Here is a 25,555-nt window from a genome sequence, read left to right on the forward strand (position 1 = left end):
ATCTACTTGAGCAGGCCATCATTATGGAAGAACACAAAAAGATATTACTTTCTGACTCTGCTTTGTAAAGTCATTTAGGTTCCACCATGAAATGTGGCAAAGACATGAATTATGGCTATTTATCATTCCAATGCCTTTATGTTTCCCAGTACTACTGCAACACCTTCCCAAAGAAGTATTTAATTCCCTGGACTTTTCTTTCTCTTTCCTGTTAAACTTACCTATTGTCTGCTTAAGTAAGCCAAAATTTTATTAGAGGTATATGCAATCTGATAAATTATTTTACACTGATATATTAATAGCTATGTGATGAAAGCTAGTCAATTGATAAATCTTTATTGAGGTCAGCTCTGCATCAGGCACTGTGCCAAGTGCTGGTGATACAAAAATAAAATAAAAGATCAAAGATCCTGCTTTCTAGCAGCTTACAATCTAAACCCCAGAATGAAAGTGTACTGACTACTCTTATAACAATGTAGTCTTATGATACTGCTTCATTTTTAAGCCAGCCATCTCCAAACGGACATATCTAGGTACACATTGGGACTCACAATGCCAGAACTTGGATCCTCTACCACTTTGGACTCTTTCACCAGGGGCAGGCATAAAGTTTCTTCTTTCTTTTGGTCCCTGATAATAGCACTTCCAATCTTTAGGGATTCTAAAAGATTTAGTACACAACACTGCTGGAGGAACACATAACTAGATGGGAAAGTTACACAAGGTTATCAGGTTCATAAACTGAAAAGGTTTTGTGACTTAATTCTAGTCCTGAGGATTAATGAAGTGATATCTATTATATATTTCTTGACTCTTTTGACTAAACCCCTAACTTTTTTTGTTTTAGCTTTTATACTTAACTCAGCTTTAATTCCCCTTCAGTACATTGTTTCACTGACTAGATTATAGAATATTATTCTGTGGAATCTATTTCTGTAGATGTCTATTGTAGAAGCAAGAATTAAGGGCCCAGAAGGACTAATTTTATTACAATCTGACTATTATAAAAGATATATCACTCAAATATTTGGCCAGAGAAACAACAACAAAAAAACCCTCTCTTACTCAGTTTCCTAATTTTAGCTTTGTCTTTTTAATTTACTTGAATCTTACTTGTAATAAACTTGACTATTCACACTTCTGTCTTGCAAACATATATAATCTACTTCCTCAAACCTCACATTTGTGGGAGAAGTCTAGGATATAGTGAAGTGCTTTCTACAAATTCTTCCTCTTTCCTAATTCTCAGCTCCCACCAAGATACTTTAAAAAGTAACCATTTTTAAAAATATAAGCAAAGATCTACCTCTTACAAAACTTTCTGTTCCAAATTTTTTCCTTCCTTCCTTCCCTACCTCTCCCTTTCTTTAGACAGCAAGTAATCTAGCTAGTCTGAAAGGTATGAAATGGTACCAAAGAGTTGTCTTAATTTGCATTTCTTTAATCTTTAGTAATTTAGAGCAATTTTGCATATGAATAGAAATGCCTTTAATGTCTTCAGGTGAAAATTGTCTATTCTTATCTTTTGAGCATTTATCAATTGGGTAATTAACTTGTATTCTTATCAATTTGAATCAATTCTCTATATATTTTAGAAATGGGACTTTTATCAGAAACATTGGATATAAATTCTGCCCCCTCCACTACTAATTTTTTGCTTCCTTTTTAATATTGTCTGTATTGGTTTTGTTTGTACAAAAACTTTTTAGATTAATATAATTGAAATGGTCCAATTTGCATTTCATAATGTTTGCTAGCTTTTCTCTGGCCATATCTTCCTTCCTTCCTTCACAAATATGAGAGATAGACTATCACTTCTTCTCTTAATGTACTTATAGGATCACCTTTAATGTCTAAATGATAAATGTTGGAGAGGATGTGGGAAAACTGGAGCACTAATATATTATTGGTAGAGTTGTGAATAGATGCAATACTTCTGGAGAGCCATTTAGACCTATCCCCAAAGGGCTATCAAATTGTGCATACTCTTTGATATAGCAATGTCTCTACTGAGTCTGTATTCTAAAGAGATCATAAAAAGGGGGAAAGAACCCACATTTGCAAAAATGTTTGCAGCAGCCCTTTTTGAAATGGCAAGGAAACAGTTAGGATAGATGCCTATCAGTTGAGGAATGGCAAATAAGTTATGGTATATCACTATAATGGATGGGCTGATTTCAGAAAAATCTGGAAAGACTGGCATGAATGGATGCTAAGTGAAGTTAGTAGAACCAAGAGAACATTGTAAATAGCAACAAAATCATGTGATGGTCAAATGTAATGAACTTGGCTATTTTCAACCTTGAAGTGATTTAAGATAATTCCAAAAGATGCATGATAGAGAAAGCAGTCTATGGAGACTGAATAAAGATCACAATATAGTATTTTCGCTTTTGTTGTTTGTTTGTTTTTTTCTTTCTCATTTTCCCTTTTGATCTGGATTTTTCTTGTGCAGTATGATATGTGTGGACATATGTTTAGAAGAATTGTACATATAACAGTATATTATAAAGACCAAATATGAGAGTTGTTTAATTTTAAAAAAATTTAACAGTATTTTATTTTTCCAAGTACATGCAAAGATAATTTTCAACAATCATCTTTGAAAATCTTGCTTCCAAATGTTTCTCCCTCCTTGTTCCCTTTCCTTCTTCCAAGACAGTAAATAATCCAACATAAGTTAAATATTCATTCCTTCTAAACATGCTTTCATATCCATCATGCTGCACAAGAAAAATCAAATCAAAAGGGAAAAAGATGAGAAAGAAAAAAAAAACAAGCAAATAAACAAGAGCAACAAAAAAGATGAAAATACTATGCTTTGATCTTCAATCAGTTTTCATAGACATCTCTCTGGATACACATGACACTTTCCATAACAGGTCTATTGTCTTGAATCACCATATTGTTGAAAAGAACCAACTCCATGATAGTCGATCATCACATAATCTTCTTGTATTATATATAATGTTTCCTTCGTTCTGCTCACTTTACTTAGAATCAGTTCATGTGAGTATTGATTGCTTGTTAATGCTCTGAAGCTAGACTTCTTGTGGGAGAAGGTTCTTGAGTAAAAAGATAACTACAAAGACAAGTGTTGACTGTCTGAAACATCTTATCCTGATTCTCACATTTTTTATTTTCCTATAAATTTTATTCTCTCCATCATACACCAAACTTTATTTGAATTTGGTTATTCCTCTTTACTCATATTCCCTTAACTGTTATATAAATGGAACTATTTCTTGATCAAGAATATTCATCTGTTGGCTTGCAGCTCTGTTCCTAAAATGTTTTTAATAGGTTTTAGCTCCCTGGGCTAGGATGTTCTGAGGACATCCTGATATTCTAACTCACTCTGGAATTTGTCCTTGTTCTTAGCTAGCTCCTAATATGAACTCTCATCTTTCTTCAGATATGATTCACCTTTTCCCCATCCTGTGTGTTTCCTTAAAAATACAAACACTGAAAACAACAATAACACAACAATAGCATCTTTAACCATAGCAGCGGCAAAAATAATATTTATGACAATATTTATAATAGACTTTAATACTCATAAATTCCTTTACAGATACCTTCTCCTTTGACACTCAGTTAATCTATGACTCAAGTTGATATTACTTATCAACTTAATATTTTCCAGGAACTATGTTAAATAGGAAGGATACAAAGAAAGGTAAAAATCACATTCTAATGAGTAAGATAACATGAAACATTTATATACATATTGATTACAAGAGTCTTTATAAGACCTTCAGGGAACATAAATGCAGATCTGACTGATTATGAATGGAGTGATAGTTGGAAGATGAATGTACATCTTGTTTGAATAACCAGTTATGACATTTGGTTAGGACAATGTTGCTCCAATCTACCATGAGTCAACTGATTTGGTGTTTTAAAAACTACTGGATGAGAGAATTAGATAAAATCTTCATGTCTTCAAATAATCCTACTGCTTATTAGCTTATAAACATTTCATTCACCTTTATGCACAGTTTTAATTGGTAGAGGATGTTTAATGCTTTCTTGTAAATAACAATCCTAGTTTTTCACAAGGAACAAGAAAAGGCAGACTTAATACAACTTTCAAATAACATTTTTTCCAATGTTCAAAGATGGCGATATATCTTCTGAGCTATCACTTCTTTAGGGTAAATATCTCTAGTATCTTAAAGTCAGATTCAAATTAAATGTTTTTTAAATCCTATATGCCTTCCTTTGGTAGTCTTCTTAGCTTCCCTCTTAAACAAGGAACCCCAAATCAGACACATTAATACAGATATTGTCTAATTAGGACTGAGGGCAGAGGGATGTTTCCTCTTGCTATAGTATTAGTTTTGGGATGCTAGATTGCATCACTATCTTTATTCTGGGAACTGAAAAAGTATTCCCACAGAGCACTGGAGCCAAGAGTTCCTGCAAAATTGAATAGATGCCCACTGTATGAATTGCTAATTTTAGGAGAGAACCTGTTCAGGTTCTATGTTGTGAGGAAATAAAACACTCAAAGGTTATCGAACCATTAGGAAAAGAGTTTATTTATAGCATTTAAAATATTACAGCAATGATACAGAATCTTTGAATATAATCTCAAAGACATATTCTCTTGCTTATTTATGGAATAATGTTTGGTGATTAGGACAGGTCATGGTGCTTCTGGTTTTCTCAGTTATCCACCTAATTTGAGAGACCTGGAATCTATATAGGTAGGAATTTTATACCTTTGAGTATCAGAAAGTTTCATCAAGGGAAGCAAGGATTAATTAAGTACTATGGAAACTTTTATTGTTTTGTTTGTTTGTTTGTTTGTTTTGTTTTGTTTTGTTCTGTTTTTTTAGGGAGAATTAATTCCTGTTATGTTGGGTAGTTGGAAGAGAGTCTAATCCATGTAGAAGAGGGAATTTGTATTTTTTGCTAATCAGAAATCCACCCCTCCCAGTCATTTTCCTGTCACTATTATCTATAGTATTATTTTGTAATATTCTTTATTGTATTGCATTTTTTTGTAAATTACATTTAATCAGTTTAATATTTGATAAATACCCCAACTCAAGGTTCTGAAATTTTCACCAAAAATTGGTGGGGAAACTGGAAAATAATATGTCAAAAACTTGGCATAGAACAGTATCTCACATCCCATACCAAAACAAAATCAAAATGGATATATGATTTGGGAATAAGGGTGGCACCATAAGCAAATTACGAGAGCAAAGGAGGGTTTATTTATCAAATCTTTGGAGAAGGGAGGACTTTATGGCCAAAGAAAAACTAGAAAACATTATGAAATACAAAATGCCCAACTTTGATTACACTAAATTAAAAGGGTTTTGCACAAACAAAATTAAAAAGGAAGAACAAAATAAAAAAAATACAGCCAGTGTCTCTGATAAATCCATCATTTCTAAAATATATTTTTAAAAAAGTGTCAAATTTATAGGAATACAAGTCATTCCACAACTGATAAATGATCAAAATATATGAACTGATAATTTTCAGAAGGAATTAAAACCATGTATAGTCATAAGAAAAGATGCTTTAAATCACTATTGATTAGAGACATTATCCCAAGGAAATCATAATCTCTATAATCTCTCTCTCTCTCTCTCTCTATCTCTCTCTCTCTCTCTCTCTCTCTCTCTTTCTCCCCTCCCCTTCCCCCCATCTCTAGGCAATTGGGGTCAAGTGACTTGCCCAAGATCACACAGCTAGGAAGTGTTAGGTGTCTGAGGCCAGATTTGACAAAGCAGTGGAGATCAATGAGTATCCTGAATATCTCAACTGCTGTCAGAAAAATGAGTGAAAGTACAACCAGTTCAAGGAAGGGTGGCCAAGAAGATTGTCTCATTAAGAGGGCACAAAAGCCAGAAAGAAATTAAACATGGAAGCAATTTCTGCACCTTATCCCCCAGCCACATGCTATGGAGCAAGCATTCTGGAGAGCATAGTGGCTGATATGGCTTGGTTAAGATTAGGCTATTGTGAAGTTGAATTGAGGGGTATGGGAATAAAGGATCAGGAAAGGGAGAACTAGATTTGAATAATAATAGTTGGGTATTCAGAATCACTGGGACAGAGAAAGTATGATGAAAAGTGATTAATCACTAATGAATGAATTCAAATGAAGTATCAACATTACTAGGAATTAAAGTTTATGATATAATCTTCCCAGGGTATTATACAGATCAAACATGTGGATCAGTGGAAGAAGTTAATGGAATAACATTTTTCTTCTCTCCTTGCAGGCAGACTAAGCCCGAGATAAATTATGAGAATAGGATGGAATAGCACTCTCCTGTGTTTTACAGACAGTAAGCAAGTGAGAAGAGGTCATCCAGGAGACTGTTACATAGTGGTATAACTTCTCTGTCCTCTGAACAGGCCCATTTAGGAGACTAGCAGGAGATGGAATGGGAGCTCACTCTGGCAAATAGGAAGAGTCTAATCCATTAACTAATATATTGTATTTATTAATTTCTCCTCAATAGAATATAATTTCTTTGAGGGAATAGATTACTTTTATTTTAGTGCAGAGAATGTAGGACTTGAAATTTAAAAAAAAAGACCTGGGTTGAATTCTTTTCTCTGATACTTATTATCCATGAAATCCTGAGCAAGTCACTTAATCTCTATGCTCCACAGACAACTCCCTAGAATTTATTTTCTAATCACAGATGAATGGAAACTTATTGATGGGAAATTTCCATTACCAATAGGCTAATAAAATCACAGATTCTTTGCATATTTACTAATCAGAATATAACGTATCTTTAAAAATATGCTGTTTCTCATCATATAATTCTGCAAAGCAAAGACAAGGAGGATTATACATAAAATATCTCATTATTTTTAAGAAATTAAAAGTTAATGTTAACTCAAATGAAAAGGATTTTACTTAGATGGATAAGAATAAATTCCTTGACATTTGTGATATCTACTGTCAAGTGTTAGCTCCACTTAACATTAGAATGTGAATGCTTTGTTATAGTGATGAATATAATAAAGGATCTAATGGCAATTTAAGGTAGAGGTGCAGATTTTACACAGAGAAATGTATTTTGGACAATTAACTATTATATATACAAATTTATCAGTTCCTTTAGAAGGGAAGGGAAATTATGAACCAATAGGATACATTATGTTTGTGATATAGTGTATCTCTTAGTATAGTTTTAAGCTTTAAATCACTTAACTTTAAGATTAAACTGCTTCAATATGTTAAGGACATCTTGTTTGTTAATCTTAGGGGAAGGGTAACAGGATTGTAGATATACAGCTGAGAAAGATTAAGTAGCATGCTTGAAGTAACACAGGAAACATAAGAGGTGAATTTTGAAGCTTGGGCTTCTTATTGGAGAAGGTGAAAAATCTTAATGGTAATAAAGATTTTGTTGTTGTTATGTGGTTGTTTGGGTTTGGATGACTAGTTTCTTTGGCACAGGGGACTTGAAGGGAGAAACTACTTTCTATCAATTCTGACCAATAACAGTTCTGCAAATTTTTAGTGTCTCCTTGAGGTACTACATTGTTTATGGTTGCACAGCTATTGCTGGTTTTGAATCTAAGTGATCCAGAATCTGAGACCAAGGATGATTCTCTCAGTTAATGAAGCCTTTACTGCATCAATATTTCTATGCTCTAGAAAAACCTCAGACCCCACTTTTATATTTTAATAGACTTTGGTTGCTTGAGATATTGGCCCAGCTTTCATCCAAAAACAAAGACTTTTTCACCATTTTCAAGTATAGCCTTCCCAAAGTACAGATTAATTTAGTGCCTGCTACAAACCTCCAAGCTCAGCTGCATGATGGATCCTTGTAGGATGGGAGACAATCATAAATACTAAGTATACCAGAGCATTGAAAGATACAAATGCCCAGGACAAGTGCATTAAAGGCTGAAAACTTTCTGTCTTCAATCATATTTTATAGCGTCACTATCAAAGCAGAAAGAAAATTAATCACATTTCTTCAGGTTCTAGTGTGAGAGTCTTACCATTTGAAGGCTTGATTTGATTTTGACCTTAGGCTATATATCAGTAATCAGATGCCATCTATCTGGATAGATTTCCATCTGTGCCATGTTTCTTCTGTTTCAGTTGCGAGCAGCCACTGTCACCAAGAGGTTGGTACTATAAGTTATTCTTTGTCTTGACATTTACACACTAGACTAATCATTTTGCCTTTGAGACATATACAGTTTCTGCTAGATATTTTTCACAGTTATATATTGCCTTGGGCCTTTTTAAGTCCCATGGGTAATAGACCTAGAAATCTCTTTTCCCATTTATTCCTATTCCCCTGATTCTACTGTCCACCCTCTGATTTCGATGGAATGAGAAAGGTACATTTATCATTTTTTAGGCCTGGAAAATAAAACAAACAAAAACCCCATACTTTTGTACAATCAGAATAATTTAGAACTCAATTAAATATAGAAAGAAAAAGAATTGGTGCATAGCAGAGCCCTTTTAAGATCTTTTTTCTTCAGTCATTGCATTTCATCTCTTGCCTCCTTGTACTTGTAGTATGCTATCTTTGATTAAAATGGCTTTCTTCTTAAATTTTATTTTTGGAACCATGGCTTTTTTGAAGCTTCTTTATGCCTCAATTATGACTCCCCATAGCACTTTGGCTTTTTTGGAATATTCTGTATGTATTTATTTGAGAACATATAATGTAGTTTCATTGCTTCCTTGGTATTTCTTTCCCCAAATTCCATGGAAGGTAGTCTCTTTGAGAGTAAGGACTGCTTCACCTTTGTATTCTTATCTCCAGAATGTAGTATAGTGACTAGACATGGCAGGTATTTAATAAGTGCTTGTTCATAGATTAATATTCAAAATGTCAAAACTTCTTCAGATTTCTCATTACCAGTTTCTTATAAAGTTACTAAAATTGAAGTTAATTGTGTATATGCAGATAATATCTCTGGTGGCAGAAAATAAAGAAAAATTAAGAAGTCCCATGATGAGAGTGAAAGAGAAGAGCATATAAAAGCTGGCTTGAAAGTTAACACAAAAGGCTAATATCATGAAATGGTTGTATTAATTCTTGTTAAAAAGAGGGAGAAGATATGAAAGTGATTTTAGATATTATATTCTTGGGATCAAAAATCCCCGTATATGTCAATTGTAGCCATGAAATTACAAGAAAGATGCTTGCTTTTTGGAAGGAAATTTCTGGCAAATCTGGATCACACACTAAAAAGCAGACACACACCACCTTGATGACAAAGGTCCATACAGTCACAACTTTTTTTCCCAATAGCACTATTTAGCTCTGATATTTAAATTATAAGGAAAATTATGCACCACCAATTCAACAATTTTGAATTCTTTTTTCTGAAGAAGAATTTTGAGAGTCCCTTGGATAGCAAGTTCAAATTAGTCAATACTTAAATGAATTAGGATGATGAACTAAAATTCAAATACTGAAGTTAAACTTAAATACTTTGGACCCATAATGACAACATGGGATTCACTAGAAAAGATGGTGATGTTGGGAAAGATTAGAGGTAAAAATGAAAAGGAGATAGCAGAGAACAAGATTGCTAATTAGTGTCATGGACATAATGAAGGAAAGCCTGAAGGACTTTGGAAGATAGTTTAAAATAAAAGAATGTGATCCTTGCTATAGTTCATAGGAACATGAAAAGTTAAACATGAATGAATTGAACTATAAAAAACAAATATCCTAACACTTGTTACTAAATTCTCATATCAAAATTACGTTAGTTTCTTGAAAGCCTTATAAGGGAAGAACCGACTGTGAAAATCATATTGTTCAATCCTTGGTACCACAGCTTAGAAACAATATTTTCCAGTGCAAGGCAGCCAGGAATATGAAAACCCTCATGATTCTATCACATAAGGATTGATTAAAGAAAATGGTGATAATTAGGTGTAGAGGGCCTGGAGGTAAGAATCCATTCCAAATCTTGAATCTTACAGTAACTTGGCTAATCAAAACTCCATTTTCTTATTGAAATAGCAGAGACTATTTGTTAATATAATAAACTAATAATCTAGTGACTGAAGTAAAATGCAAACACTACTTTTTGGATTAAAGGCAAACGTTTGACCTTAGGAGAGGAAAAAAAGCCCATAATAGAGACTAAAGGCATTTGGGAGAAAGATATTTGAGACAATAGTATGATGAACTTTATACCAATGGGTATCTTAACTATTTGCATCTCTGTTTAATTAATAATTTACATCTCAGTGATCTTATTTGTTAGAGAAAATTATAGGAACTTCAAAGAGTGTACTTTGTATCAAGTATATGAGCATTTGAGGTATATATACCTCTCTGGCTGGCCCTGGTATGTTTCCACACCCTTCATCTTACTACAGAAGCTGGACTCCATCAATTAGTTAGAGAAAATATTGGTGATTATTATACAAGTATCTTTGAGTTTTGAAAGGTGATTTTGTAGAGGAGATATTAGGCTTGTTTTACTTGAATGAATGAAAAAATAAATGAATAAGCAGTTTACAAGGCTTATGATACACAAAGCCCTCTACAAAGTGCTAGGGATAAAATAACAAAGTAAAAGAGTCTTCTTTCAAGATGTTCACATTATATTGGAAAACCCTGTGGTCCTGAGGAACTTGGCTTCAGAAAGTTTAATTAGAAACAAAGGATAGAAATTGCAGAGATAGATTAATACTTTATGGGGGAGGGAAACCTTCTAATAACTTGATATCCAAAAAAAAATTTGAGTTGTAGGTAACTCTCTACAATTACAGTTAGGCAGTAGGTAACTCTTTAATGAGAGATCTGTAAGCAAGGATTGACCACTTGGGTATGTTGGAGAGATTCTTATTCAGGTGTCAGTTGGACTAAATAGTCTTAAAGGGACATTCCAACTATGAGAATTTTTGATTCATCAAAGTCTTCTCAAGATAGAAAGAACTGAGTTCAGGTTCAGCTTTGTGTTGTTATCTAAGATCTGCTTTAACTGTTTGAAGATCATTAAAATTGGAAGATTGTCCAAGAGATATAATTTAATTTTGTTGTTTGTTCTTCCAATTGGCAATTGCCAAAGTCCCAATTATTTGATATTGTATGCAGTTTTTTATTTTTATTTTTCCATATCTCCTTGTTGTTTCCATATCTCCATATAAACCTTGCTGGGGTTTTTGGTAATATATAGAAATGTTGATAACTTTTGTGGTTTTACTTTATATTCTGCATCTTTCTTATAGTAGTTAATTGTTCAATTAATTTTTTCAGTTGATTTTCTAAGTATATCATCATGTCATAGTTTCACTTATTATTTTTAATTAGTTTTTTTTCTTTTTCTTTTGCTAGGCAAAATTAGTTTTAGTTGCAATTATATTTCTTTTGCCTTCCAGACCATTATATTCCAAGGCTTTTGTTCCTTTACCATGGAACCATTATTTTTTTTTTAAAGCAATATCAATTCCTGTTTAAAAAAAGATGAGAAAACATAGAGATATGTTATTTTCTGCAATAAATGATATATCTATAGTTGCTTTATCTGTAATAGCAATTAACCAGAAAAATTTCCAATAAAATAGAGATGAAACAAAGATTCTGCTGATATCACTTCTGTGATATAGTATTAGATATGCTGTTGATAGAAATATGATGAAAAAGAAATAGAAGGAATAAGCATTGATAAGAAATAAGCAAAGTTATTCAGAGTGATAGAATATACTTAAGTGTAAAGTAAAATTTGATTTAAAAAATAGCATTAGCAAACTTAAAGAATAAAAATAAATCCATAGAAATAATAATAATTTCTATGTTATATTCACAAAGCTCAGCAGGGAGACAAATTTAAAATAACTACAGAATATTAAAAAAAACTTGTTAGTTGGTCTTTCAAATTATACACAAGAATTATATGAATTTAATTAGAAACTATTGTATATAGAAATAATAATGGACTTACTTGGAAATAAATTTGTTACACATAAAAATAGGATATGTCAAAATAATCCAAATGCCAATATTATCTAAATTAGTTTGCTTAAGGTCACACAAACATAATTACCATAGCATCACTTAACAGAATTAATAAGAATAAGAATATCTAGAATAAAATATACTTAATAAACCAGAATTGAATAACAAAAGATCCAGCTACTGGGATAAAACCTATTTCATAAAAATCTTCTGCAAAAACTAGAAAATAGTATGGAAGAAATAATATTTTGATTAATACCTCATAGCTATTATGCCAAGATAAGTTCAAAATGGAATCTTCATCTAGATAAATAAAAGTTTATATCACAGAGAAATTAGAGAAAGATCAGGGGATAGATAAAAATGGAGCTCATAATTAGAGGACAAAGAAGACCTCACAAGAGAAAATGGATAAGAAGAGAGAATTTGTTTTTGTTTGATTATGCATAGATGTTACAAAATGCTATTTTTCATGTTCTTATTTAATTGTGTGAGGAGTGTCAGAGAAAACATTTTTGTTAATAAAATACTTTTAAAATAGAAAGATGGGGAAGTGCTACCAGTATGGACTGCTGACTATACTTTGAGAAAAATCACTATTGTTAGTTTAGTTGATTTAGTTTATTGCAAGATTACTTTCATTGGTTGAGAAGTAATCTGGACATGTTTGTAATATAAAATCAAATTATGGTTACAAGACTTTTAAAAATGCTGCCAGAATTTGTTCCAATTTTGATTTCAAATTGCCTGCCTCAGACAACTTTCTAAGATTAAATTGGAACAAGTTCTTGATCCCTGAATTAATGTAATTACAGATCTGGTTAAGAAAAAAATTATATGGAAAATAGTGCAAGTGAAATAATTGAAAAGCATATCAAACAACAATTTCCCCTCTTATTTATAGTAGTGTTTCCTTCTAAATTCAGGAATACTTTATTTAAATCTGGGCTCAGACACTTACTAGCTGTTTGAACCTGGGCAAGTCACTCAATCCTTGTTTTCTCCAAGTTCTTTTTAAAATAAGCTGGAGAAGGAAATGGAAACCATTCCAGAATCTTTACCAAGAAAACCCCAAATGGGGTCATGGATAGTCTGGCATGACTGAACAATTACAACTTTTCCAAATACCACCAATTAGAAGAACCTGATGCTTGAGAAACAATCACTGAATACTTGGAATGATTGATGTTAATCATAGAGGTTTTGCTTCCTGTTAAAAATTTTTTCTTCAGCAGAATTAATTTTAAATAAAACTTTTCTTTTTTATTCCCTTGACAAACAAAACAACTGGCAAAATTCCCTTAGGTCATCTATTTCATTTCTGTGATTCTAAATCATAGATTATGGAGAAGAACTGAAACAGCCTGATCTTGATTTAAAGTCTATCTATATATTATGAAGGCTTATTGCAACAAAGAATTGAATAATTATATAGAAAAAAATACATAAAACAACTGGGTCCTATTCTAATTTTATTATTTCTTTGCTAAGATAATAATGACTCACATTAATGTAATAATATATATTTATATGTTTAAAATTTTAAAAAGAGATTTTTTTTTTAAATTTCTAAATTCTCTCCTCTCCTTCCTCCTTGCCTTCCTGAGAAGATAAGAAAAACAAACATATTACAAATGTTTTGTCATGGTGGAAACAAATCAAGTCATGGTGAAAGACAATTTTGTGTTAGCTCCTCTACTATTTCCTAGAAAATATGTTTTGAAATAGTTTTTTTGGTTGCAGAAGCTAAAAATGCTGAATCTCTTCCACCAGCTTAATTGTACCCACATTTTAAATTCTGAAAAAAAATTCATAAACATTGTCTTACTTGAGTTTCACAATTCTCTTCAGGAGGTGCTATTACTCTCCTTATTTTGAGATAAAAAAAACATGGTCAAAAAGAAATTAAAGTACTTTTACAGTATTATACAAAATCTGAATATATGAGGTAGGATTTAAAATCCTCCAAGTCTTTGTCCAAGTCTGTCAAGATAGCCACAAGATAGTTTTCATATTGTCTCCTATTTTTGTGATGATGATTGGTAAATGATCTTGCCTATGCTTCTTTAAGAAGGAAAAAAAAATAATATGTTACTGAATTTTTCATTCCAATCAATAAAGTGTCATTTACCTCATAGGGCAAATTGACTAGTTATTATTATTGTATAGCACATGACTCAAGTGTTAATCTTAAATCATACACTTATGAAATAAGTGCCATGAATGCAAGTAGTAGATCTCCTCAGGCCTCTGGGGGATCTTGGAGGTGTATTTGAGTGTGCAAGTGTGTCCTTTCTTCCCCTTCCCCTTCCCCTTCCCCTTCCCCTTCCCCTTCCCCTTCCCCTTCCCCTTCCCCTTCCCCTTCCCCTTCCCCTTCCCCTTTCCCCTTCCCCTTCCCCTTCCCTTCCCTTCCCTCCTTCCTGTGTTTCTGATCACAGGCCCAGTGCTCTATACAGTGTGCCACCTAACTTCCCCAAGTAGACAACAATTTGTCATAGGACTATTTCTACCTGAACCCTTTCAGATATAAAGTTGAGGGCAATGATAACACAGATTCTTTAATTTACATTTTCAAATTACATTCTCATGAAAATCCTTTTAAAGCAGGTAAGACAATTTGGATTTTGGACCAGATGGCTACTGAGGTAGCTCTCAATCCAAGATTTATAAATTACTGGCCATCTAGGGGAGGGGGTGAGAGGAAGAGAGGGAAAAATTTTTGGAACAGAGGTATTTGCAGGGGTGCATGTTGAAAATTATCTATGCATGTATTTTGAAAATAAAAAGCTTTATTAAAAAAGTAAGTACTTAATAAATTTTTGTTAATTGATTTTAATGCTGAAAACAAAACAAAAAAATCTATTAAAAAGCATTCATGAGGGGCAGCTAAGTGGTGCAGTGGATAGAGCACCAGCCCTGAAGTCAGGAGGACCTGAGTTCAAATCTAACCTCAGACACTTAATACTTCCTAGCTGTATGACCTTGGGCAATTTACTTAACGCCATTTGCCTGAGGGGGAAAAAAAGCATTCATGATCTCACCATTAACTTATCGTTATTAAGTCTTAGTCACTATTGGCCCACAGCCTCATGAACCTGGTCCCTAGAGACATCTGTATAACTTTAGGTATCAAAGATCAGAAATGTACTTTTAAGGTCTCAGTCAAAATACATTACAATACTCTATTAATTATGAACTTTTCTATGACATAATATGGAAACAAATTTCTGGGAGGACAGTCTTGCTTCTTTAAACAATGCATTGCCCTCAAGAGCATAGTTATTAAATTATTCAAAGGTAGAGACCTGAAACCTTTTTTAATTAAAAGCTCTGGATTCATCACAGAAGTCATAAAAGCAATCAAAAACCTTACAGTGAAGAGATTTCTGAAACAACTGAAGGAAAAAAAAATCTTTCAGTCATTGCTAAGTCTTCCTGCTCCTACCCCCAACTTCTTATATCTTTTTGTTTATTTTAAAAAAGATTTAATTAAAGATCTTTACAAAAGAGCTTCAGGCATATCATTCCAGATGTCACAGAGTCCTATTATACAATGGGCATTGGCTGGAACACAACTGATTGGTCTGTCTTCTCGCTCTTCTGATCTGAAATGGGAGTAGTAGGAAGAATCTCATCCTTGGACTCTATGATTCTCACATATCAGTCAGGGGCTTTTTAGGGCCAATCTCACCACTTGGGTCCTAGAGCAGCATGGTTTTGATTTTAATTTCCAATACACTCTGTCTGAGGAGTATGTGAAACCCAGCTGTATTGATGTACTAGTTGAAGGGATCTCCATTGTGGATTTTCAGGCCATCCATGAACTTCATGGACTTGGCCCTTTGGCCTCTAAGCTTACTAAACACATCCCTCATATCCCTTTGCTCCACCATTCATAAAGAAGTGGAGGACACCATAGCAGACCCTATACATAGCAAGACCTTCCAAGAGTTTGAAATGCTAGGCCTCAGGCTGAACAATAGCACAGAAACCTTTGGTGGTCACCTTCTTAGCATGCAGCTGTACTCTGACTTCAGGGAAATCAAAACCTCTTCTGAACTACAACTGTCAGTTCACAAATTCAGTGACCCTGCTCCCCAAGGACATTCTTAGTCATAGTGGCTAAGGTGATGATTTCTGTTCTTGTTTGAATAACTTGTACTTCCACACCAGAATAGCTATCTTCAGCCAGATCCCTAGTGAAGAATTCATTTAGCTTGCCTTTTCTTGGAGTTCTTGGAAGTGCCATCTTGCACTGATAGAAAAAAAGGCTTCTTGTGTCTTTCAAAGAAGCATAAGTGCCTTTGGAATTATTTGATCAAAAGTGCTAAATCATATGAATGAAATTAGTATTTGTGGTCCATGATCTCAATGGGTAAATAATCTCTTTTTTATTTTTGCATGGTTTCACCATTGCTCTTCCACATTTAAATTTAAGATAATGCATGTTTCATGTACGTTGCACATTCTCTGTAAATAGGAAGTCCTTTGTTACTCACAAAAGAAAAAAATCTGTGGAAACAAGTTAATTGGAAATTGAAAATGTTGGTAAACATGTTAAAGGTCAGTCTTAGGATTGAGGCCTAAGTTTCTTGACTCTATGGGCATTACTCTTTTTCACTAAAACATATTGATTCTCATGGTTATATTAGAAAACAAGAAGATGGCAATAAGGAATACCAAAATCTGTTCTGATTTTTGCCAAGTAGTGGCAAAGAACTGGAAATTGCAGGGATGCTTATCAAACGGGGAATGGCTCAACAACTTATGATATATCATTATGATGGAATATTATGTAAGAAATGATGAATTCAATGATTTGAGAAAAGAACATGAAAATATTTGCAAGAATTGATGAAAAGCAATATGAACAGAAACAAGAAAACATTGTATACAGTATTATTTTAAGAATGACTGATTGAATAATTTTGATTTTGAGTGAATATTTTGTCTATTATAAATAACCAAATTAACTATAAAAGACATATGAAGAAAGACCATATCTATATCCAGAGAAAGAACTGATGAATAAAAACATTTTTGGATAATTGTGCACACACACACACACACACACAAATGCACATATGCATACATGGATATGCCTATTTGTGCCTAATAGTAGCCCTCTCTAAGGTGGGAAGAAGTAAAATCAGGGAAAAACAAAAGTTTGTTGTGGTTTGAAAGCAATGTCAAATTTTGCATAATAGATTTGAAGATTCATGTGCAATCGTATTTTTATTGTACTATGTAATGAAAATGTTTGTTTTATTCCATAAATTAAAAATAAAATAAATCAAAGAAGAAAAAACAACCTTGGGCCCTTTAGTTTGCTCACATGCCTGAAAATTTTCTGGCTATCTGTCAAGATGGAGATCATGATCTATATTCATTTCACTACTTGAAGTGCTATTTTTATGCATAAGATCAGCTAATTCTTTTTCATGGGATGTAGCATGTTAGGGGATGTGGTGAAAAGCATTGTACTTTATTAGATTTTTAAACAATACTCAAAGCAATGTTTTTTGTTTTTTTTTACAAGGCAATTATAGATAAATGAGTTGCTAAAGGACACATAGCTAGTTAATGTATGTCTAAAGCCAACTTTGAACTCAGGCTCTCCTGAGCCATCTAGCTGCCCCTGCAATATTATTATCATCAGCAATATGATAAGTAGCACCTTTTGCTATTTTATAGATTTGTATGCAATATTTGTAAGATATTACTCAAAAAACTTCCAATTCTTATCTTGTATAGAGTATTACTTTTCAAAAGCGAATACTAGCCTTAATTTTTATAAGTCCTATTTAAAGCAATCTGGCTATCATTTCCCTATTCAAAATGCTTCACTATTTCCTTTTGGTTAAAATTCAGGCAACTTACTCTCCTTTAGGATAAAATACATACTAGTTAATTGGCCATTAAAATCCCTTTACCCAACTAACATATCTTTCCAGACTAGTTTCAAATATTTCTCCCTCCCCTTCTTTACTATATATCTAAAGGAGTCTAGCCTTCTTGTTGTTCTCCATAAGTTCCATTCCATTGCAGACCTATTTAATTTAATAGGACCCATCAACATAAAATCTTTCTTTAATATTACAAGATGATAGAAAATTTCATTAAATATTTTATCATGAATCAAATTCCTCTTGAATTCTTCTTTAATATAATCTCATGTTTTCAACAACATTTTGCTCATTAGATAAACTCTGCATCTTAAACAAAAACCCTACAATTAGCTAGCAATAAACACATACATGTTCCTCACTTTTTATGATTCTTTTTAATTAAATTTTCAACAGTATATTATTTTCCAAATATATGGATAGTTTTTAACATTCATTTTTATGAGACTTGTTGTGTTACATTTTTTCCAACTTCCTCTCTTACCTTCCTTCTCCCCAAGACACTAAGTAATCTGATATAGATTAAATATGTAAATTTCTTTTAAACATTTCCATATTAGTCATGTTATGTAAGAAAAATCAAACCAAAAGGGGGAAAAACATGACGGAGGAAAAACAAACAAAACTGAAAATACAATTCTTTAATCTATATCCAGTCTCCATAGTTTTCTATGGATTGGCATTTTCTATCCCAAGTTTTTTTGAAATTGCTTTGCATCACCACATTATGGAGAAGAGCCAAATCTATCACATTTGATCATCACATAATCTTGTTACTGTATACAATGTTCTCTTGGTTCTGCTCACTTCACTGAGCATCAGTTCATGTAATTCTTTCTAGCCTTTTCTAAAATCAACCTGATCATCATTTGTTTAATATAGCACTAAAATTCCATTACATCCATATACTGTAACTTATTCAGACATTCTCCAAATGATGGGTATCCACTTAATTTCTAGTTCCTTGACACTACAAAAGAACTGCTACAATTATTGTTGTACATGTGGGTACTTTTCCAAGTTTTATGATCTCTTTAGGATACAGAGCTAGTAGTGACATTGATGGATCAAAGAGTATCCACAGTTTTATAGTCCTTTGGGCATATTTCCAAATTGTACTTCAGAATGGTTGGATCATTTCATAACTCTGCCAACAATGCATTAGTGTCCCAGTTTTCCCCTATAACATTTGTCATTATCTATTCCTGTCATCATAACCAATCTAAGAGATGTGAGTGATACCTCAGAATTATTTTAATTTTCATTTCTATAATCAGTAATGATTTAGAACATTTTTTCATATGATTAAAAATGGCTTTAATTTCTTCATCTGAAAATTGTTCATATCCTTTGTCAAGTTATCAGTTGGGAAATCATTTGATTTCCTATAAATTTGTAAGTTTAGGATTTTTAAAGGATATTCCATCACATATATAAAAATGTAATAAAATGATACAATGAAAAAAATATATTTTTCAATCCCATCTATTTATGCTTCATAAATAACAATGTGTGGTACTTTGGAGAACTATATGCCAAAAGAAGTTTTAAAGCTATTTTACTTGCATTTGGAATTACTTAATTTGAATCCAGATCTTCTGACTACAAATCTAGCACACTTCCACGGCCAAGTCTGCTTCCTGACTCTTATGACTCCACTTGCTTGAGTTTCCTGAGTTCTAACTCCTCCCTTAGTCCTGTGGCATACTTGCTGTTGTCTTCATGTCAGTCATTATTATGATTATTATACTGATAAATAACCTGTGCTTATATATTTGGAAAATGTAATGACTTAATATGTTACCTCTTCTTGATGAAATATTTGCAATTAAAAAAAAAACCTTCTGAAATATACCATTAATTCCTGTGTAATTTTAATGATACTACCAATTGAACAGGGTTGACCATATGTGAGAATTTATGCAAAATGCTTGAAGAAACAAAGTGGCATAAAATCAAAATTTATTTATTCAATTAGTTGGAATGTTCTTTTCCACCCTCTTCTTTCTCTAAAATCTCTTAATCTCATGAGATTCTACAGCCTCAGTTATCTCTTTTATGCAGATAACTTCTATCTGAACAGCTTTGATCTCTCCTGAGCACCATTTCTACATTACTCACTTTCTGTTAGTTCCATCTTGCTGTCCCAAGGTATCACAAACTTAATATGTTCAAAAATGGAACTCATAATCTTTTTCCTTAAATCCAATTCTCCTTCAAATTTTCATATTTCAATTCAGGACATCAGCATCATTCCAACTATATTATTTTTGTCTTTCCATTCTCTTTAGCCTTCCATATTCAGTTAGGTGGCAGGCCTTGTATATTCCATATTTTTAAAATGTCTTGCACCAATGCCCTTTCTACCTTTCACTTTAATGATCATAAAGCCTTCTAATCTGCCTCCTTACAGATAACTTCAGCCTCTACCTCCTTTAGTCTTTCCTCTGCACAGTGGTCAAAATAACATTTCTAAAGTACAAGCCTAACCATGTTATTCCACTGGTCAAGAAACTTAGGCAGTTCCTTAAAAATAGAATATTTATGCACATTAGCATTCAAAGAACTTTAAAATTGACTTGTCATGTTTCTAAAAATATGTTTCATGCTACTCACCTTCTCTTCAGATTCTCAGTCAAACTAAATAACTTGCTGTTCTGAAAACTCAACATTTCCCTGCTTTGTATTTGAACCTACCTTTGAGCATGTTTGGAATTCACTTCATCCACATTTCTGCTTTTTAAAATGACTAGTTCTAGAGTCACACCTGGTAATGGGTAGATTGTTGGAACTGAAATCAGAGGAATGAGTTAAATTTTTCACTCAGCCATTTACTGACTATGTGTACTTGGGCAAGTTGCTGGAACTTTTGTAAATTTCAATTTTTTTCTTAGTAAATGAGAGGTTCATCCTAAACAATTTCTGATGTGTCCAGGATTAAAGAGATAATCCTGCACTAAGATATATTTTTGATCTAGATATTAATGTTTTTTTTTCTTATATATATATTTTTACAGTTGATTGTCTTTGGAAACATTTTAAGCTCAAGAGAAAAATACCTTTTTAATATCAGGAACTGGTCATCACTCATGTCTAGTACCTGATATGATGTCTTCCACAAAGTAGAAGTTTAGTAAATACATGCTTAAATGGGAAATGAAGGTACTGTTGCAAATAAGGAGTGATTTGAAGCAAAATTTATTGGTGTGATAAGTCATTACATGACTTACATAAATTATTATGGCAAATTGAGAGAATCTTTTGGAAGATAACAGTGTTTCTCATGGCTTTTGCATGGGATTACATTATTCTCTTTTCTGTCTCCAGTCTTCTCTAGCAAGCTGGTGGAAAATTCTTTTCATTGTTGATTTCTGACATTAGTTATATGTTTTATGAATGAGTCACATTAAGTGTAATGTACAATATTAGTAGAATTATCCTTTAATTTCTCAAAAATAGTAACACGTTTGGAAGCCAATGCAGCTTTCTCTTACTACTGAAGTCATCTAATAAACTGGGTTTCCCAATGATGATCTTCTAACAGTAGTATATCATTCTCTCTCATAAAGACATATGTGAAAAGGATGATTAGAGTGAGAAAGGTTTATTTTGTAGTTGTCCTTTCCAGAAGGGTGCTGCATCTCATTAAAATAATGAGTGCAATGATTAAAGGAGTACTTTTAAAGCCAGGAAGTCTTACCTCTGCTACATCCTTACTCAGAATATGTGATCCTAGGCAAGTCATTTAAATTCTGAGTGCTGTAGGTAGCTCTATTTGACTATATGTTAAATAGAACAGGATAACTTGAACTGATAAGGAGAGAGTGAAAATTATTCAAATGAAAATGATGAGATTACAGGTCTAATCCCTGTTTTTATTAATCTAATTCCATAATTAATGACCCACTCTTAAGCAAACCTAGAAATAATTTAACATATTTGTCTACTGTTAGTTAAGCCAAGGAAAATAACTATTGAGGTAACTATTCCCTAGTCAACATAAGATCCTAAGAAACATATAAAACAGTTTAGCAAAAAAATAGGCTTAGAGTAGTATCTTACACAATATATCATAATACGTTCCAAATGGATATGTATAAAAAGGTATATCACTAAAATTTGGAATAGAATGAAAATGAATGTCTTGCACAAATATGACCCAAAGGAACATTCTTAAGTAAGGTGTCCAGGTGAAATTAGAAGATTAAATGGAACATTTTGATAATATAAAATTAAAAGTACATCATTAGAACAAAGTTGTTATGGGCCAGAACTCTGAAATAAGGATTCTTACAAATTGGTCAGATTTTTAATGTCTCTCCTGGGGGATGAGAGGTTTGGAGACAGAGCCAGAGAAGACAAGAGGACTGGAACCAGGAGTTCAAGCTCTTGAAGCCAAGGAGAGCCCGATTCATTCACTCCATCTCACAACACCTAGGTAGCCTGTCCTACTTAGCTTCTCCATTAAAACCAAGACTCCAGAAGGCCTTTAAGAAAGCTTCCCAGCCCCAGGAAAAGAGACAATAAAGGATTTGGACTTTACTACCTGGCTATTCTCCTGGAGATTATTCAACTGAAATGAAGGCTGCTCCCAAGATCTCCAGAAACCCAACAAAGAACATTACACAAAGTTAGTGCTGTTAGAATGAGATGCAAGTGGCTAATTGGGAAAACATTTTTCTTAAGTATTTCTGATAAACATTTAATGTCCATATTATATAAGGAATTGAAACAAATAGTTGAAAGGAATTTTGGGGAAAGATTAAATAATTAGCTACCCTGGGGGAAGATTATTCCAAATTGCTATTAAGAGAATTTTGAATTAAAACAATTTTGATGTTTTGTTTTATATCTATAAAATTGGCAAACAAAAAAAAAATTAGGAAAGTCTTGAGGGTCTAGGGAAAGGTAGCATATTACTGTACTATTGGTAAATCTGTGAATTGGTCAAAATGTTGCAGAAATCAATTTGGAATTTTATTTAACATGTTAAAAACCTGTATATCCCATTTGAACCACTGACAATATTTCTAGACATCTATCCTAAGTTGATGACTTTGTTTGACCACAGAATTTTGTTTACTGAGGTAAGAAGAGGATAAGAGCTCTGCATCAATGGAGAGGATACCTGCCTTGATCAAATTACACATGTTTTAAAAAATTTCAGTCACAGGGATATTATATTACTGACAAATTGAGGGAAAATAATTTGGGATCTTTTAATTAGAGAAAAAATGAAAAGGCATTATTGTGAGCAAATTATAGCTATGAATATGTCATTTTTTTATTTAAGAGTCATAATTGTCTGTTTCTGGGATTGCCTGCTGCTTTTACAGTAGCAGTCTACTTAATTTAACATGAAGCAATTTGGAATGCTGCTTCTCCAAATTAACTAGAGAGGGAGGGAAATAGTCTGTGTAACTTAGGAAAGCCATCTTCTTAATGATGTTGTTTTATTTATGACTCTTTAATGTATATTGAAGTATTATAAAAATAAAAAAAAATAGGTTATAAAAACATCAGTCATAAATGAATCAATATTTTTTATCTTCCTGCTAATTTTTCCATACTTCAATTAATTGCCTTTTTTCCCCCTGAGGCAATTAGGGAAATGACTTGCACTGAGTCACACAGCTAGAAAGTTTACATTCATTTCCCAGTGCTTTTTTTCCTTTGGGTGTAGCTGCTTCTGTCCATCATTGATCATTTTGAAACTGAATTAGGTCTCTTTGTCAAAGAAATCCACTTCCATCAGAGTACATCTTATAGTATCATTGCTGAAGTATATAATGATCTCCTGGTTCTGCTCATTTCACTTAGCATCAGTTCATGTAAGTCTCTCCAAGTCTCTCTGTATTCGTCCTGCTGGTCATTTCTTACAGAACAATAATATTCCATAACATTCATATACCACAATTTACCCAACCATTCTCCAATTGATGGGCATCCATTCATTTTCCAGTTTCTAGCCACTACAAAAAGGGCTGCCACAAACATTTTGGGACATACAGGTCCCTTTCCCTTCTTTAGTATCTCCTTGGGGTATAAGCCCAGTAGTAGCACTGCTAGGTCAAAGGGTATGCACAGTTTGATAACTTTTTGGGCATAATTCCAGATTTCTCTCCAGAATGGTTGGATTCATTCACAACTCCACCAACAATGTATCAGTGTCCTAGTTTTCCTGCATCCCCTCCAACAATCATAATTATTTTTTCCTGTCATTTTAGCCAATCTGACAGGTGTGTAGTGGTAAGACAGGTGTCTTAATTTGCATTTCTCTGATTAATAATGATTTGGAACACTTTCATATGAGTGGTAATAGTTTTGATTTCATCGTCTGAAAATTGTCTGTTCATATCCTTTGACCATTTATCAATTGGAGAATGGCTTGATTTCTTACAAATTAGAGTCAGTTCTCTATATATTTTGGAAATGAGGCCTTTATCAGCACCTCTAACTGAAGATGTTTTCCCAGTTTGTTGCTTCCCTTCTAATCTTGTTTGCATTAATTTTGTATGTACAGAAGCTTTTTAATTTGATGTAATCAAAATTTTCTATTTTGTGATCAATAATAGTCTCTAGTTCATCTTTGGTCACAAATTTCTTCCTTCTCCACAAGTCTGAGAGATAAAATATCCTATGTTCCTCTAATTTCTTTATAATCTCGTTCTTTATGTCTAAATCATGGACCCATCTTGATCTTATCTTGGTATACGGTGTTAAGTGTGGGTTCATGCCTAATTTCTGCCATACTAATTTCCAGTTATCCCAGCAGTTTTTGTCAAATAATGAATTCTTATCCCAAAAGTTAGGATCTTTGATTTGTCAAACACTAGATTGCTATAGTTGACTATTCTGTCTTGTGAACCTAACCTGTTGCACTGATCAACTAATATATTTCTTAGCCAATACCAAATGGTTTGGTGACTGCTGCTTTATAATATAGTTTTAGATCAGGTACAGCTAGGCCACCTTCATTTGATTTTTTTTTCATTAATTCTTTTGAGATTCTCGACCTTTTATTATTCCATATGAATTTTTTTGTTATTTTTTCTAGATCATTAAAATGTTTTCTTGGAAGTCTGATTGGTATAGCACTAAATAAATAGATTAGTTTATGGAGTATTGTCATCTTTATTATATTTGCTCGGCCTATCCAAGAGCACTTAATATTTTTCCAATTATTTAAGTCTGACTTTATTTGTGTGGAAAATATTTTGTAATTTTGCTCATATAATTCCTGACTTTCCTTTGGTAGATAGATTCCCAAATATTTTATGCTGTTGACAGTTATTTTGAATGGAATTTCTCTTTGTATCTCTTGCTGTTGGATTTTGTTGGTGACGTATAAAAATGCTGAGGATTTATGGGGATTTATTTTGTATCCTGCAACTATGCTAAAATGATGACTTATTTCTAATAGCTTTTTAGTAGAATCTCTGGGGTTTTCTAAGTATACCATCATATCATCTGCAAAGAGTGATAATTTGGTTTACTCATTGCCTACTCTAATGCCTTTAATCTCTTTCTCGACTCTTATTGCCGAGGCTAGTGTTTCTAATACAATATTGAATAATAATGGTGATAGTGGGCAACCTTGCTTCACTCCAGATCTTACTGGGAAAGGTTCCAGTTTTTCCCCATTGCATATGATGCTTACTGACAGTTATAAATATATGCTCCTGACTATTTTAAGGAAAAGTCCATTTA

General features: G+C 32.8%; 1 pseudogene; it reads right to left on the bottom strand.

The window, feature by feature from the left end:
- Window positions 1–15,485: 15,485 nt before the first annotated feature.
- LOC100921751 lies at window positions 15,486–16,188 on the bottom strand (annotated as a pseudogene).
- Between the last annotated feature and the right edge of the window lie 9,367 nt (window positions 16,189–25,555).

Source organism: Sarcophilus harrisii, chromosome 1 (assembly GCF_902635505.1).
Source record: "Sarcophilus harrisii chromosome 1, mSarHar1.11, whole genome shotgun sequence".
NCBI classification, from domain to species: Eukaryota; Metazoa; Chordata; class Mammalia; order Dasyuromorphia; family Dasyuridae; genus Sarcophilus; species Sarcophilus harrisii.